General features: G+C 39.2%; 1 protein-coding gene across 1 annotated transcript in view; it reads right to left on the bottom strand.

Moving 5' to 3' along the window:
* The window catches only part of MORN1 (MORN repeat containing 1), a 3597386-nt gene that overhangs the window by 3210373 nt on the left and 369502 nt on the right, over nt 1–17511 (bottom strand). The window lies entirely within an intron of this gene.

Raw genomic sequence — 17511 nt, 5'->3', positions numbered from 1 at the left:
GGGAAATTGTAAATATATCACTGACCTGGCCCCCATGTCCCTTACTGACAGAGGCCATCAATAATAAAAGTATTATTCTAAATAACACCCCACCTACAAATCCTTAGTTAACTCACTACTAACATGGCTCCCAGTATAGACGGGCATGCAACTCATGAACCAAATGGTTTAGGGTGTGCAGCTAGGTTTGTAAGAGCCTTTGTGGTTGTTAGCCTAGTAACACCCTATAGACCTATGAACTAGTGAGAGAGAAGACACCTTGCTGGATGTTTTCAAAAGATGTCTTTGAAACACCAGATACTGAGTGGGTTGTAGACTGGATTTGTTAAAGTTTAGAGTGAACCCTGGTTGAGAAAGAGGTTGATTGTGAACTGTGAATCATGAGGAATCTTTTGAACTGAAGTGGCTTGAATGAGGAATTCATCCAAATATACATAGATGCGGATAACTTGGAGTCTGCAGAATGGTACAACAGGGGTAAACACTTTGTGAAAACTCTTGGTACCATGAAAAGCCCCACAGGCAAATCATTAAATTGAAAGAAATATCCAAAAATAATGAATCTCACTTCTTTATCAGTCTGGCTGGATAGGGATATGTCGATAGTCATCCTTCAAATCCAAGAAAACCCAGAGACCTTGTGAAAGGATCACAGGGAAAATATTCTGGAGTGCAAGCATCTTAAATTTTCAAATGTTTAAGTAAATGTTTAGACTGGATAAGTCCAAAATTAGTATCCAAGTTCCTTCCTTTCTTAGGACAAGGAACTTTTTGGAAACAGACCTGTTGAATTCAAAATGAAACTGGGTGGAGAATTCCAGTGAAGTCAATACCCATTCTTTAGGATATCAAAAACCAAGACTCAGATATTATTGTTCTCCAGAGCGGAAGGCAGCAAGAAAGTCTCCCTGAGAAATCAGGAGGAAGAAGGCCAAAGTGGGGAAAAGAGGAAGGAAGGAAGGTTGTCAGAATTGTAGCCTTTGTCTGAGAAGGATCATTTGGACTCTCTGAAATCAGATTTAGGTTTATCTTGCCATTTTTCTTAGAAGATGTTTTACCTCTTTGCTGAGAAGGCTTTTTGTGGAAAAACAGACCTGACTTGGAGGGGTAGTTCCTTTAGAACTTAGGGATGAGGGAAAGAAAAAACTGCTTAAACCCTTGTATTATAGGTTCATAGTTCATAGGTTCATAGGTGTTTACTAGGCTAATGACCTTTTTAAGCCTAGCAATGCATCCCAAATCTCTGACATGTTCTGATACCCTTGATAAGTGTAAGCATGGGCCAGGGAGATGAACCATTTACAGGTTACCTGTGCTCATTAGAGACATAGGTGCCAAACCAGGGATGAATTTCTGGTTTCCCATCCAATTGTTCAAGTTGCACTTAGAATTGGATTAGGGAGGAACTCTGCTTCACATGGATGGGAATCCTGTTCCATAGATGGGGTAGTCTCTGGGATACATACCTATCTCTCCAGCAGGTTCTATTTATAACACAGTCAAGGTTTAAGTCTTTAAAATTGGTAATTCTGGTGCTGTTTGTTTTGTGGATATGCAGGAGGTCCACCAGAGTGGGTTCTGACAATGACCTGTACGCCAGGCATAGATCTCCCCTCAAAAGCCTGTAGGAGACAAAATACAGGGATAGGGCCCTGAGGCGGTCTGCATAGGAGATATTACTTGCACCCTGTATTGTTTTAGTGAGGAACCTCTGTGGCTGTTCCAATTGTTAGATATGTCTGGTAAGCTACAATCCAAAGGGGGCACTGTACTCAGTGGTAGGTCTGATGAATGCTGAATACAGTGGAACAATGAATTCCTTGAAACAGATGCCATACCTTTGTTTATAAGTTGCACAACACAGAAAGATTTCCTCACCACTGTAGACATGTGATGGTCAAAGGCTAGATTACTACCTATGTGTGTCCCTAAGTCCCTGACTACTGGGTCAGCTCTAAGGGGTGTGTTGCCAATATGATAGTTAACAGGGATGGATGACTTCCCAAAGGATACTATTATGCATTTCTTGGCATTTAGTTTTAGTCCACGGCTCTGACACCAGTTGTTTGTCTGTGTCAGACCCTCCTGGAGAACATTTGTGTCAGTGTGAGATTCAATGACAGCTCTTAGTTTGCAATCATGTGCAAATTTAGTCAGCCAGAGACCACTGACATTGGTCTTGACTTCTGAGAAGTAAATGCCAAAAAGGAGTAGTCCAAGGACTGATCTCTGAGGGACTCCACTTGTGACTGGCCTCTTTGTAGAGGTGGACTCCCCAGTTCTAACTTCCTGGGTCCTGTCTGTTCCTGGGTCCTGTCTGTGAGCCAGTTGGCTATCCACCGGGTGACATAGGGGTTTGTACCTAACCTCTTGAGTTTGTCAACAATGCCTAAGTGGGATATTGTGTCAAATGCCTTGGACAGGTCAAGGTAGGCAAGTGTGAACAATTTTGCCCTCAACCATTGCTTTGTTGACCTTCTCAAAGAAGTCCACCAAGCTGAGTAGGCATGATCTGCACTTGATGAAACCAACCTGGGTTGGGTCCAGTGTCTGGAGATTTACTACATCTCTGTTGATCGTCTCCATGATAATTCTTTCCATGGCTTTACATATAAGACTAGTGAGACTTATGGGTCTGTAGTTTACAGGATCTGTAGATGGCCCACCTTTGTGCAGAGGGATGACTGTTGCCTTTCTCCATTCATGAGGCACAAAGCCTCTTTGAAGGCTACAGTTAAATAGTAATTTCAGAGGTCCTGATAGATCATGTTTCATGCTGTTTAGAAGGCATCCTGGGATACTGTCTGGGTCCATTGATGCAGTGTTCTTGGTCTTAGAGAGAGTATTAAGGACCTGTTCCCTAGTGATAGTACGGGGAGTTATATTCGATGATATTTCCTGAGGGAGGGCTGAGGGGGAGGGAGGGGTAAAGCTAAAGCTGAATTTATCGGCCAGTATATTTGCTGTATGTTCTGGCTCAGTATAGGTGGCTCCATTTACAATGAGCTCTGTCTTTGAGGTTGTGGACATAGCTAAAGAATGCTTTGTCTTTGGCCTGGGAGGCCAAACTTACCTTAGATTTGGTGGGTCTATATTACGTGATCGAATGCTTAGGTGAGCGAACACCTAAACATCGACCACATAATATCAAACCCCACAACAGCGAATGCCACCAGGAAAAGGAACTGTCTCTCAAAAAAAAAAAAAAAAAAGTTTCTAGCCAAACTAAGTGGGCACATCCCCCTAACTAAATATACCAACTCCAAGATCGCTCTACAGTGGAGAAAATGGCAAAACACAGCGAACGGCCAAGGGAAATCTTTCCCTGCGTTAATTTGGCAGTTTGCTGTTTTTTGCCTTCAATGTTATGTAGTTGATGTTTAGGTGTTCGCTCAACTAAGCATTTGACCATGTAATATAGACCCAAGTTTGGCTTTGGTAGACTTTAATTGTCCTCCGAGTTGTTTGTTTAGTTTGATGAGAGTTTTTTTATCTTGCTGGGTGCTGCACCTCCTAATTTTTGCCAAGATTTTCTTCCTCCTGTTATACAGCCTACTGATTTTGTGATTCCACCAGGGCTCGTCCCTTTGCTCTAATTTTTTGAATATTTCAGTAAATTAGCATCCAAATAACTTGTCCTTATTCAAAGGAGCATCCAAAGTTTCACTTTAACATTTTCAGGTACAGTACAGTAACTTCTCCTGAAGGACAGCAAGATAAGGGGCCATGTGCATAGAGCAGGCATATAGTCCATCCCAAGCAGCAAATGCTACTATTAGCAGGAATTAGCACATGCATGGATATATACATACTTTAAAAGGCTGGCATAACAAGGCATGAGGCAGCTGCCATGGAGATTGAGGACAATGCTAAAAATGATGGCTAACTAAATAATGGTGTTCATTGATCAGTTCAAGTCTAGATAGAAAGGATGGGTCAACCAAGTCATAGAAGTTCTGACAATCAACAGGCAGTGATGAATAAAAATAAATAAATAAAATACTCCTAGCTATTTCCCTGTACACTATGAGCAGAGATGCCTCTGATAGCAGGTAACTGACACCAGGACTTCTGGAAAGTAAGCATCCTTTATTAGGGAAAAAGTCAGTTCTTGTTTGGGTGTCTGTACAGCCCACATCCCAGCACCCTCCCAGGTTGGGAGGGTGGCCTAATGGTTAAGGTGTTCGCCTTACAAACACAAGGTGCAGGGTTTGATTCTCACAAGGGATAATTGGCTAGGCTTAAAATGGCTCACAAGGGCAGTTAGCTTAGTACAAACCTATGAACCTATGAACCCAGGCACCTCCATCAGGACTGCTAGAAAATAATTCTGAAAAGGTAGGTAGTACTTCCAACAGCTTTTGAATCTAAAACCACTGGAATGGCAAAATCTGATTGAGCTGTCTTGGGACTGATGTCCTGTGAGGTGACATTTCTTTAGTTCTAAGCAGATATTCCTGTATATATCCAGTCTTGTGCTTATCACCAAGTAGAAAAAAAATCAAGGCCTATGTCTCACTCCTTTTCCCTTAAAATAATGTAACCAGATATGGACAACAGTTAAACTGAGCAAGCTTCATCTTTGGAAGTGGGTAGGCAAACAGCGGTTCAAGTGAGGGAGTGTTTTCATCGATAAAATAGGCCAAGGGGTACCTGGGGCCAGCAATATAACAGACTCAGCTGACTCCATAATCCTAATGTTTTAACTTTGTGTATTTCTAGATACCTCCTATGTCCTTTTTAAGTCTAATTTTCTCTCTCTAAAAATGACATACTGCAGGTAACTAAGATGGAGCAGAAGAAATATGCTAATTTTTTACATTCTTTAAACATACCAAGTCAAGTCTTGTTAATGAATAAAGCACAATGAACAAGGGATGTAATACTGTACTATTCCACAAAAAAAAAAAAAAAAAAAAAAGCACACAAGATGATATCTTTTGGGAGCTGTAATTGCCAAGGAGGATTTGCTAGTGATTTTCTAGGGGGAACAGCACTTTTTTCTTTCTTAACCAAAAAAGTACAGTTGTATAAGTAAACTTATCATAACAGTAGATGTTCAAATGATCACTGCTTCAGTAACCTTAGCTGTATGGATGTAACAGCTGTGTAGCTTCCAAAGCTTCAAGGGACCTTCCATGTGCTCAAACCATTAGGCAGCTTGACCTGAACTGCTTAAGGAAACACAGGTTTGAGTGCCAAACCCTTCAGAGCTTTTGTGCTAACAGAGAAGGAGGCTGAGTACTGAGAGTACATGGCTAGCAGTAAAAAATATATATATACATAAATACACACTCTGGCATAATTAAAAAATGGGACAGATGACAGGAGTGAGAGGATACTGTAGCGGTGATCATTCAAACATCTACATTACGGTAAGCTTACCTACACAACTGTACATTATTCATCATACTTATCATTGCTGCTGCAGCAGATTTAGCCAAATTATAGATTACCATAAATTACTACATTTGGGAGGTGAAAGGCTTCAGCAGCCCCAGGAAAATAGTCCTAGCAAAGCCTGATCTAAACCTAGAGAAGGAATCAAGCTTTTAGTGCTTTGTAAAAGTATGTACAGAGAACCAAGCTGCTGCTGCTAGAACACTTCTAGAATCACATTCTTTTCAAATAAGTCAAGTCTCTGGTAGAATAGGCCTTCATCTTGCCTGGAATAGTTTTGTTGTGGTCAGAATAACAAATTATAATAGACACAATTTGGAAATAGTCTGTTTTGACACAGGTTGTCTCTCCTTTTTAATTTCACAATAAATGAGCAACTGATCTGAAGATTTGAAAGATTTTGTTCTGCCAAGATAGCACCTGAGTTGTCTGTGGATATTTAAGATATGGAGTATCCTTTATCCCTCATTTTTAGGTTCAGGGAAGAAAACCGGGAGATGGATTGAAGTCTGGCTTACAGTAAACTTGGATACCACTTTAGGCATAAAAGAAGGATTAGTTCTCAAAGAAACCCTGGCTTTGTGGAAAATGTGATAGGGTTGACTCAAAGAGCCTGAAACTTAGATACTCTTCTTGCCGAGGTCAGGGCAATAAGTAAAACAACATTCTATGTTAAGAACCTTAAGCCAGCCAGATGAGCTGGTTCAAATGGAGCACGTGTTGGCTTTTCTAAAACAAAATTAAAATCCCAAGGAGAAGCCACCGGTATTCTTGGAAGTCTCTTATGCAAAGCCCCTTTCAAAAACATTTTGAGATGAGAATATATTAAAAGAGGGGTATCCATGAGCAGACATGCTGAAATGAACCTTGATGGAGGAGTAAGAAAGGCCAAAGTATAGTAACTCTCACAAATATTGTACAATTAGAGAAAGTGTTGCACTGAATGGTGTTGGGTATGTTGTTGGCACCAACTAGAAAGCCCTTTTCATTTGTTAATATATGATTTTCTACTAGCAGGATTTCCTGCCTATGTTAGCACCTGCTATGTGCCCTTAGTAAACAGATGCTTAAAGGAAATTAAGACCTTATCATCCAGGCAGTCAGTTGAAGTTGACTGAGTCGGGGTGAATCACACTCCCTTGTTCCTGTGTGAGTAGATCCATTCAGAGAGGAAGTTTGTGGTAATTGCCCCTAGCTATTTCTAAAAAAAGGGAGAACCACTGTTGCATGGGCCAGAAGGTAATCATCACAATGATCTTGAGGGATTCCTTCTAAATCTGAAGTACTCTGGGTATTAATGGAAAGGGTTGAAAAGCATGGTAAAGTACACAGTGACATCCCTGTCAAGGAACAGAAAAGGTATCTGTCTTCCAAGTCTTCTTGCATGGAGACCTTGAACAGAATTATGCCTGCTGATTTCTCAGAGAAGAGGCAAAAAAGTCTGCCTGAGGAACTCCCCACAGATGGGTCAACTCTTAGAAGTCCCCCTTATCTAATTTCTATTCATGAGGGTCTTTCGCTGTCCTGCTCAGCTTGTCTGCCACACAGTTTTGCTCTGACAGGATGTAGGATGCCTGTAGAGTAACATTGTGCTGTGAAGCTACATGTCAAACTAACATGGCTAGTCTGCAAAGGGGATAAGACCTGGTTCTTCCATCACGACTGTGGTATTGAATGTAATAACTTTAAGAGGTCCAGATGATTCTTAGAGTTGAGGAACCTGGTTAAGAGCAAGCATCTCTCCTTGGTTTCCTAAACACCTTGCACTTTTATCTCTCCTGAAACTGTTCCCCAAGTCTGAGGTGTCTGTGGTGACTGCCTGCTTTGGAGTGTGTGTGTGTGTGTGTGGGGGGGGGGGTTGGAGACCTGGATTTAAGGAATGTTGCTGTCTCCACTAAGTGATTTCTCATATGACCAATCCCAGAACTGAGTCCTCAAAAGATGAGTTTTGGTGCTAGGACCAAATAGACTTCAGACAACATTGTATCTCTCTCATGCGGAGTCTTGCCAGGGATATCATGAGAATCATAGATACTATGAGAGCGGAAATTCTGAGGTATTCCCTCACAGTGACCAAAGTCAGAGTGGAAAACCTTAAAAATATATACAGGTATAAATCTATTTTTTTATTGTGGAAGAAAAGCTATTTGAACTGAGGTGTCTAGCAGACACCCTAGAACACAATTCGTGTGTGATGGAGTCACAAAAGACTTTTGAATGTTCTCTTGGAATTCTAGCTTGTGTAAGCGATATTCACTCGAGTGAGAGATTCCTGATACTTTGAAAAAGACTGTGCAAAGATAAACTGATCACCTAAATATGGAAACATGTGGATACCCTGTAGCCCGCAATGAGCTACAACTGGAGCTGGATGCTTTGTAAACACTCTTGGTGCACTGGATAGTCCAGAGACAAAGATCTGATAATGTGAGATAGACATGCAAAAACCTTATGAAACTCCTGAAGTCTGGAAAATAAGGGAGTGATTTTAAGTGTCTTTTAGATCTAGTGTTACGAGCTAGCTTAAGTAAGGAAGAAGGATTAACAGGTTGTGAACTGACAGCATTTTGAACTTAGGCACAATCACAAAGTGGCTTAGGAAAGAAAGATCCAGAACTGGTCTCCAGGCATTTTCTTTCTTTAGCCCCAGAACAGCCATGAATAAAAACCTTTCCCACTGTGGGAAGAAGGAAATGGCTCTATCACTGTCTAAGACAACATGTGTTAAAGAATTGGGGGAATAGATAAGACTGATCTGGTCGATAAAAATTACCCCCTAGAAAGGAGGAAATTCTTCCAATTGTCATCTGTAACCTTGAAGAATAATCTTTAGTAACCTTGAAATGCTGCCATTGAAATAAGATTCTTAATGTGTTAATTGTATAAGATTATCTTGATGATTCTATGTACTCCTATCACTGTATAACAATATATGAATTTAAAATTTTCCATTCTGTGTATATATTGTAAGTATGTTAAATTAATAAAAAAATTTCTTTAAAAAAAAAAGAATAATCTTTAGAACCAATTTGTCTGAAACTACCTGTTGTCACAGAGAGAAATGGGATTTATTCTTTCTGGAAGGGAAATGAGATTGCCATGGTGGGTGGGAGTGGCGGGACAAGTTCTCTTACACAGTCATTCTGACTTGTTGGACTGCCTTTGGTTTTAGGGGGTTCCCATCTTCTTTTGGAACCTCCTTGCCATTTCTCAAACATTTGTTAACCAGCATTTTGTTGAGAGACTATTTATTTTGTTTCTTGCCAAAATTGGATAAGGGTTAGAAAATCCATCAGAAAATTTGGAAAAGGAGAGCTGAAAAAAGGTAGGGATTCCCTTTATCAACTTACCCCTCTTATCACACATTTTGATAACATTTTCAGCAGAGGGACCAAAAAGTAAATATCTCTGTGCAAAGGAGAATTTAAAATCTCATTTTTCACATCATCTGGGAAGTTCTGAGAGTACCACCAGGAAAACCTCCTCAAAACAGTACCAATTGCCATAGCCCTAGAATAAGTATTAACAGAGTCATACATACACTTTAAACAGTGAGTCATGATATATAATATGGAAGAAATTAAACAATTTAAGATTTTGCTCACAAGAAGAAACTGTAGACTACACATTCCTCATACTTCACAGTTAGACAGAATAAACTAACACATGCATATCAATTCAAGAATTTGAAAATCAAAATTGTAGAACTACATACTCCTCCCCCCAATACTTGTCAATTATTTCCCCATCCTTGTCAGTAACTGCAGGACTGGAATTAACTAAATCTTTAGCACCATCAAGATTCACTAAAGCTATAGCTGCTGGGTCAATTTTGGGATGAGTTTATAAAAATGTAAAAGACTGAGGAACATTACACAATCCTTCTGTTTTTTTAGGGGCAGCATACTGTCAAGAAAATTGCAGGCAGTGACACATATCCTCCAAAGCAGACAGCGCAGGAAGAATGGATGATGGTTCTGCTAATTCCATCTGTAACAGCTCAAACTATTTTTTGAGGGACTGGGAAACCTCAGTGTTCTCCCACTGAAATCAGTGGCACATTCTCTAAATAATCTCAGAGAAAGAGAACCCCCACAGGAATAATCAGATACTGTGCATACCTTGCATCTGTCCCTTTATCTTCCTGTGCAGATTCAGAATCTTGAATCTCTACAGGAATAGAGGCATCCCTCTTTCTTTCACCAGAAACCACATACAAGAAGGATAAATAGTTTAGCATGAAACCTGAGCCAAATCTACTTAACTACTCCTGTCCAAAGAAATTTAAGGAAGAGGAGTAAATACAGGTTTAGTTTTCTGTTTTTTGACAGGAAAAATAGGGTCGACAGTGGTGTTAATGGCAGCAACAGCAGTAGCAGCACTATCCCCAGGGATGGGCACAACATTCTGAATAAGCAGTGAAGCCTTCCCTATTCCCTATCCCAGGACTGACAAGAGTCACTTTCCCTTGCCCACTGAGGGGAACCCTAAAAGTCACAAAGGATGTGCGTAACCTCAGTCCATAGTGGCTGTAGGTGCTACACCACAGGGATGTGGAGAAAAACGGTAAAATATAAGTGGTCTGAGCAACCAGCATTGGCCACAGCAGAATCACCAACCTGCAGATGAGGTAAACTGCTAGCCTGCTATGGTGGCAAAGGCTGTTTGCTTATTTTTTTTCTTTTTGTGGCTGGAAGAAGGGCCAACCATTGGACTGGTAGTTTATTCCATGGTCAAGCTGAAAATATTGCCACTTTTTTAGGAAAAACAAGCGGCATAAGATGGTAAAAATTTTAAGTTGTTAAAAGTCCCGCCCTCCCACAAAAACACAGTAAAAAGCAGTTTGATAAACTCTGCCACCTAAAATAAACACAATTTCTCCACAGAAAAATATTTTTTCAACTACTTCAAACAAATTTTAAATAGACAGGAAAAAAACTACCATTTAAACGTACAGTTAAAGCTGGTGATAGTCTGTTAAAACAGAAATTCCTATATTAAAATAACTTTCCTGAGCAGGAAAGTATATTTAAGTAATACATTGGTGATGTGGAATGCATTTCCCAACAGGAACATAACTGTTCAGCAAAGGAACAGCATAAACAATCTATCAATTTTCTAAACCCACACAGGCGTGGTCTCTTCATCACATCAGAAAACTTATAGAGGGCTTGGCACTCAAATCTGTTTTTTAAGCAACTCAGCTTGAGCAGCCTAATCGCTGGAGTGCATAGAAGGTTCCCTGAAGTTTTGGAAGCTGTTTGGCTGGTATATCACTGGCAGGATATAATCCATATAGCTAAGGCTACTGCAGCAGTGATCAATATGATGAACATCTGTACTCACCACTGGTGTTCATCAAGGCTTGATACTTACATCCATTTTATTCTCCATCTAAATTAATGATATGCACACTATAATCCCAAACTCCACACTAATTGTGTATGCTGATTTTTCAGCCATAATCTACTCAGGAAAATCCCTTACCCAGCTACAGCAAACTACATAATGATGTTATGGCTGTTAGAGCAATGGCTACTGCTAAATCCAAATAAAAAAAAAAATACTTATATTTGCTCGCAGCAACACCTCAATTACCTTAAAAATAATACCTTAATAGAATAAGTTCAGAAAGCCAACCAACTTGGAGTCATCATACACCACAAACTTGCCTTTGAGAAGCCCACTCACTACATGAAAACTGCCACTAATTAAAACAGTTGTGGTCTCAAACTGAAAGCAAAGAAATTAATCATCATTCCATTCGGCACAAACAATGTCCCTTCACACTATCAAATCAACAACGATACCCTAAGTACCCACAAAGTGGTAAGGGACCGGTGATCACAAGATGACTGCAGCCTTAATTTCGACCACCATGTATCTACTGTAGTAAGGAAGGTTTTCTACATAGCACACTTGATTAATAAAGGCATTGCCTTGAGAGCAAAAGAGGTTATAACTCCTCTATACTCGGTACTAATCTGGCTCATAATTGAGTATGATGTCTCGTTCAGCATGTACCGTACAAAGTACCTGCAGCAACTGGATAGACCTCAAAGGTTTCTAACAAAGAAGATCAAGGGGCTCCATCATATGCCTTACACAGACTGACTAAAGTCCCTGTCACTATATTCTGTTTTGTATAGACTTCTTAGGGGAGACTTATGCCAGGACTACAGAGCAATCCAAGACCCAAACCTAACGAATGTGCTGCATATCAGTAAATTAAAGAGAACTAGGGCTACCCATTCCAGGGACCTAAATATGGCCTGTGACTTAAATAGGACATGCTGGAGGGACAGATTTATCTCTCAGTGACCACCCCACCTTTGGAACAGGTTACCAATTCATGTGAAACAGATCTCTATGACACTGTTCAAGAGGAACCTGAACGAGTGGATTAGGCACCATAAATTCTTACTGGGGATAGTGCCCACAACTCTCCTGAATATTGGCAGTCTTCACTAAATGTAATATTGGGTTTGACTAGTATTTTCATGGTATTACATTGGGATGAAACAGCTAGGCTTAAAATGACCACCAGGTTGTCAGCCTAGTAATCTCCTATGATCCTATGTATAAATTTAAAGAATATTTAACTGAAAAAATCTCTCAAATATATATAGCACAAACACTTTTATTACCCATTTTATTGTACTTATCTTCATTAGTTACCAATGTACTGAAAACACATTTCCATAAATTGGAACAAAGCTACAACAAAGTTACCAAGTCTGAATATAAAACTCCAAATAAATCCCACGACTGTACAGACTTCTGAATCAAGTTTAACTTGTACATAAAACTCTCTATCAACGAAATAAGTACCAGTCGCTATATTCCTTAAAATATGTTCCAGCTAGGAACTTGGGATCTCAAACACAACACCTTCCAGAAGTAGACAAATCTAATAATCACCATGGTGATTTACTTTATTTGCATCCATAACTAAAATATCCAGCATCAGAAATGAGGCAAACCTGCATACTTTATTGGATAAATTGTTCCTGTACATGAAATACTTCCTTTCCTCATATCCCCCAGTACTAACTCCGCATGTACCCCATTTTTTTCTTCTTCATCTTGTGTATTCATTTTTTTTTCTCACTCCTCTTCATATCTCTGTACCACTGAATATTGAATGTCAACTGGTGGTACAGCATGTCACTCTTCTTACGTACATTACGAAGACTTTGAGGCTTGGGTGTTTGTTTTAGTATGATGAATGGCAGGAACATTAAACTCAAACAAACTAACTAATTGACTGACTACATACTTGCAGGCTCACACTCTGGCTGCTCACACAAAATGGCACTCCAGCTTACACTTGCTCAGTACTTACATGCATGTGCTGACTCACTGGAAAGCTTCTTAAAGGTATATCACACACACTGATCTACATCCTCCCACTTTACTGAGCTATCTCATATAAATAATGACATTTCAATAGGCATGCAATTTATATGGACACTAAGAAAGAAAAACATTCATGTCCAGGTCGCCGTGAATCTGGAACAAGGTTTCAAGATGCGACCTGATCTTGTGACATAAAAATTTAGGACTGGGTTAAGCAACAGAGACAGTCAGTGGGGAATGTTCTGCTTGAGGAGCTTCAAGGATTTCTCAGGAATGGGGATTGCTGGCAGAATGTTTGCTGGAACAGGAATACTGGACAAGTCACTCTGAGAGCTAGAGTCTTTCTCACATGCAAGATGCTGTAACACTGGTTTGGACACTGGTAACAAATGCTTCTGATTTCATCTGAAGTCTACTACTTGTGATTCCATAATGTACGATCTTGGCACTTGACACAAACTTTTCACAACTCCAATGTCACTATCTCCCCTTTTTTCAATGCACTGGGCAGTTTGCTGGTTTTATCAAAGTAAGATTTCTGGGACAAACACTTTTTCAACAGTTAGGCTTTTACTGCTTTGATGTTCTCAGCACATGGAACCAACAAATTACTGCTGATTGGTAGTGTGGTCCTGGTTTGTCTCAACATAAGTCTCTGGGCAGGTGAACCAAGATGATTATCACCAAGAATGTTTCTGACACTTAACAAGTTGAGGAAGAACATTCGTACTGTCACATCTGGATTTCTCTAACAGCTATTTTGCACTTTGAACTGCACATTCAGCCAAGTCGTTTGACTGAGACCATTAAGGACTACTCATAATATGAACAAAATCTCACTCTTCTGCAAATCTCTTGAACTGCTGACTAGTAAACTGTGCACCATTGTCAGAAGTAATTTTGTGCGGACTACCATAGACAGAAAAATGTTGCTTCAACTTAGAAATGACAGTATGGAAATTAGGATGGGAAGTAGGTCAATATCGAATGAATTTGAATAACAGTCTACCAACACCAAGTAATGTTGACCATTCCACTCAAAGATATCTGTAGCTACTGTCGACTAAGGTAGTTCAGGAATCTGGCTTGATTGAAGTGGTTCTTTCTGTTGATGCGGCTTTGTATTATTACATACCGAACAAGATGAAAGTACTTTCTCAATATCTCTTGACATAGAAGGCCAAAATGCTAGAGATTTCATCGAATCAGTTCCTGGGTGGCCACAATGCAAAATCTTAATGTACTCTTGTTGCAAGGACTTTGGAACAATCACTTTAGGACTTTTCATTGTCTTAAAAAATCTTATCTCTCTGTGGAAAACAAGGTTGCACTTCCACTGGTAAACAAGATTGCTTTGAAGGCCATCCTCGACTGATAAAGAAGTTTAGATTCTGGAGAACTGGATCTGAAGGCCTGTTTAATGCTTTGTTCAGATCTCTTGGATCAATACAAATTCTGATATCATCTGAGCTTTTCTTATGAGCTACTGCCATGGAGGATACCCATTGGTAGGTTCTTCCACTGGACAAATTACTCCTACCTGCAACATTTTGTCTAACTCGGCTTTGACTCTGCTCTGCATAGCTACTGGAACTTTCCATGCTGGTCTGACAACTGGACTCATCTCTGGGTCTAACTTCATAGAGTACACAACTGGTAGTTTGCCTAGTTTGTCTGCAAAAATATCAGCATACACAGAAAAAATAGTTTGGGAACATTTTGAGATGTTGTCATGCAGGCTTACATGGTGAACTTCTTTATTACATGAAAGCAGTCCCATTTTCAAATGGTCTGTGAGGCTTAATAATGACTACATGTGTCTCTTGACTATGAAAAATTGCAAGTCATAGCTGTTCCCAGCAGAGTAACATGAAAGCACTACTGAGCCTTTGGTTTGAATCTCTTCACCACCATAAGCAACAAGCTTTGCATACTTTGTCAAATCAAGTTGTTCTGCAGCTTTTACTCTAGCAAATGTTTCTTGTTGACATAACATTGGTCTTTGAGGCAGTATCTACTTTGAGCTCTTCAGAACTCCCATTAATCCAAAAAGTAGCAAAGATCTCATTTTTTGCCCACAAATCCACTGCACTGACTGTTTCACCAAGCACAGATACACCATCAACATAAAAAATAGGGTCGGAGCTTTCTAATTAATCAACTTCTCTCATGGAATGCCTTCTGCCTTCTTTTTATAAAATAATGTGCCTTATTTGATTTACAAAATCTTTTGAAATGATTCCACTTGTTGCAAGAATGACACTGCTGACCAAAAGCTAAGAACTTTTCTCTTTGGGTTTGTGATTACCACCACGATTGCTACAGTTAACTATGAAGATGGGTGGGGCATATGTTTTGACTTTGCTAACTCACCTTTGTGCTTTGCTGAGCATGCTCTGGAATTTTCTGGAAAGACTCTGGGTTTCCCAGGGACTGTTACAGAACCTGCAGTAGCTTCCATGTGCTTGGGCTCGTTTCTTTTAACGATGCACTGCATACTATTAACATTAGCTTTGTCACTGTGCCTTCTAAAGTAATTATCATTTGTAAGCATATTTGAGTACTTTCCTTTAAGCTCGTATATCTGACAAATACCAATGGCCTTATTTAACATCAAATCACTGTCTTGAAGTAAAATCTTTCTCACTGTCATTATTAATACCACACACAAGCCTGTCTTATCAGCTCATCTCTCAAATCACCAGTCTGCACATTTGAGCCTTATTTCTCAAGTCAATTACATATGCTGCAAAAGTCTCACCAGGCCTTTGATCCACTGCATAAAATAAGTGACTTTCCATTGTAATATTAATTTCAAGGTTAACCATTTCTCTAAATTTACATTTTAAGCATTCAGGGTCTTCCCTTCTTTCAGCTGGTACCACTATATGGCGGTCTTCCCTCTCCCCTGCAAACACACCAGGTGCATTTAAAAATAAATGCTCTCTTTCAATGGCCTCTGGACTCGCTAAATAAAGCAGAATAAATGCCTCTGACAGAAAAAGCAGCCTGTATGAAAATATCATATTCCTGGTCAAACACTCTCCAATTTTCTGCAATATTGTTATCAAACACAAGCAGAGTGGGTTTCCAAAATCCTTCTGCCATGCCCACAGATTATATTAAAAACACAATGTAAAATGGCCATTGTTATTATGTTGGAACATTCACACATACTAGGTACTTGTAATAACATTAAAATGCACAATAAGATCTTAGAAATACTGTACTCTGAGAAATATGCTTTGAAATAACTGTCATTGCAAAATATGCTTTGAAATGACTGCACTTTGTGAAATAATTGCACTGTAATACTGCACACACTTGCAAACACGTTGCACAATGGATACTTTGAATAGCTTTAGTTAATATGAAAAAGTAGCACAGAGAAAAATATGGTTGTTTCCCTTTTTTGTACATTTTATGCAAATCAGTTATTGTTTCAAACATTTTCATTATTATTTTGAATATTTTATCAGTATGTCACAGTTTCAGACATTTAATTTTATAAGTAATTCATTTTGAGCATTCTGAGTGCTTTGTTTTATATGCATAGCAAAAGAAATAATTTAAGCAAGATTTAGTATCTAGAATTTGTTTCTGACCTGTTTTGCAAGTCGTTTGAGCAGTTAGGATGATCCACTTCTATATATTTCTCCAACTTTAACCAGTCGCCTCATGGCTGTAACTCTGGATCCCATTCCAACACCATATTGCTCTTCATATGTGCATTAAAAAGATGTTGAGGTTTGGGTGTTCGTCTAAGTAGTTTATTGTATCCAAATACATCAGAATGAATGGCAGGAACATTAAACTTAAACAAACTATCTAACTGACTGACTACATACTTGCAAGCTCACACTCTGGCTGCTCAGTCAAAATGGCACTCTTGCTTACATGAGCTCATTACTTACATGCCAGTGCTGACTCACTGGAAAACTAATCTACACTGCACACATTCATTCTAAATGTACTTGTCAAAACAGGTTATCTGGGTACTGCTCTTCCATATTATAGTTGTTAATTTACATGTATTTCATTGTATTATATTCAGATTTTTTTCCTTGGAGCTGTTTCCCTGGGCCTCTGTTGAAAATGGGCTTTTGCTCAGCAGTTGATCCTGACTACCTGACTAACAAGTGCCAAATGAATAAATAAATATCAGGGGGAAAAAAAGGAAGGATCCCGAACAGAGTACTTAGCAATGTACCTGGAACAAGTTAACATGCTGACAAACCACAATTTTAACAGAGTCTTGCTTCATGGACTGGCGATAAAGTTCTGAGGATTTTTGAGCTTATACATCCCTCAAGTACCAGCATGTAGTCTCATGCATGGGTCTTAGGTCAGATAAGAGGAAGGTACCTAAGCTTTTGCAGACTGACCGGACATATGTCCTTAGCAGGATTCATCCCATCAGTTATCATTACTGCAACAGTGATCAAATGTTGAACAGCTAAACTTTAATATGTGACACGTTATTTCAAATCATCATTTAGCACTCACCTGGCCAGAATTCTGAAATTAAAAAAATAGTGGAAAAATGTTAATTATTCAGAAAAAATATGATCATAGTTTTCTTGTCACAACCAAAGTCAGTACTGCTAATCCAAATTAATATAATTACTGCCTTTTCACTTTGCCTAAGTCAAGAAGATAATCATCCACTATAGCCAACATTAATTCCAAAGAATATGCAACAAAATTACTGTTGAGACATACTACCCATAAGTTTATAGGTTCACAGATGCT

The sequence above is a fragment of the Protopterus annectens genome, chromosome 2.part1, assembly GCF_019279795.1.
Source record: "Protopterus annectens isolate FY-2018-M chromosome 2.part1, PAN1.0, whole genome shotgun sequence".
Taxonomy (NCBI): Eukaryota; Metazoa; Chordata; order Ceratodontiformes; family Protopteridae; genus Protopterus; species Protopterus annectens.
The sequence above is the reverse complement of the archived record's forward strand: the minus strand, read 5'-3'. Positions and strand labels throughout refer to the sequence as shown.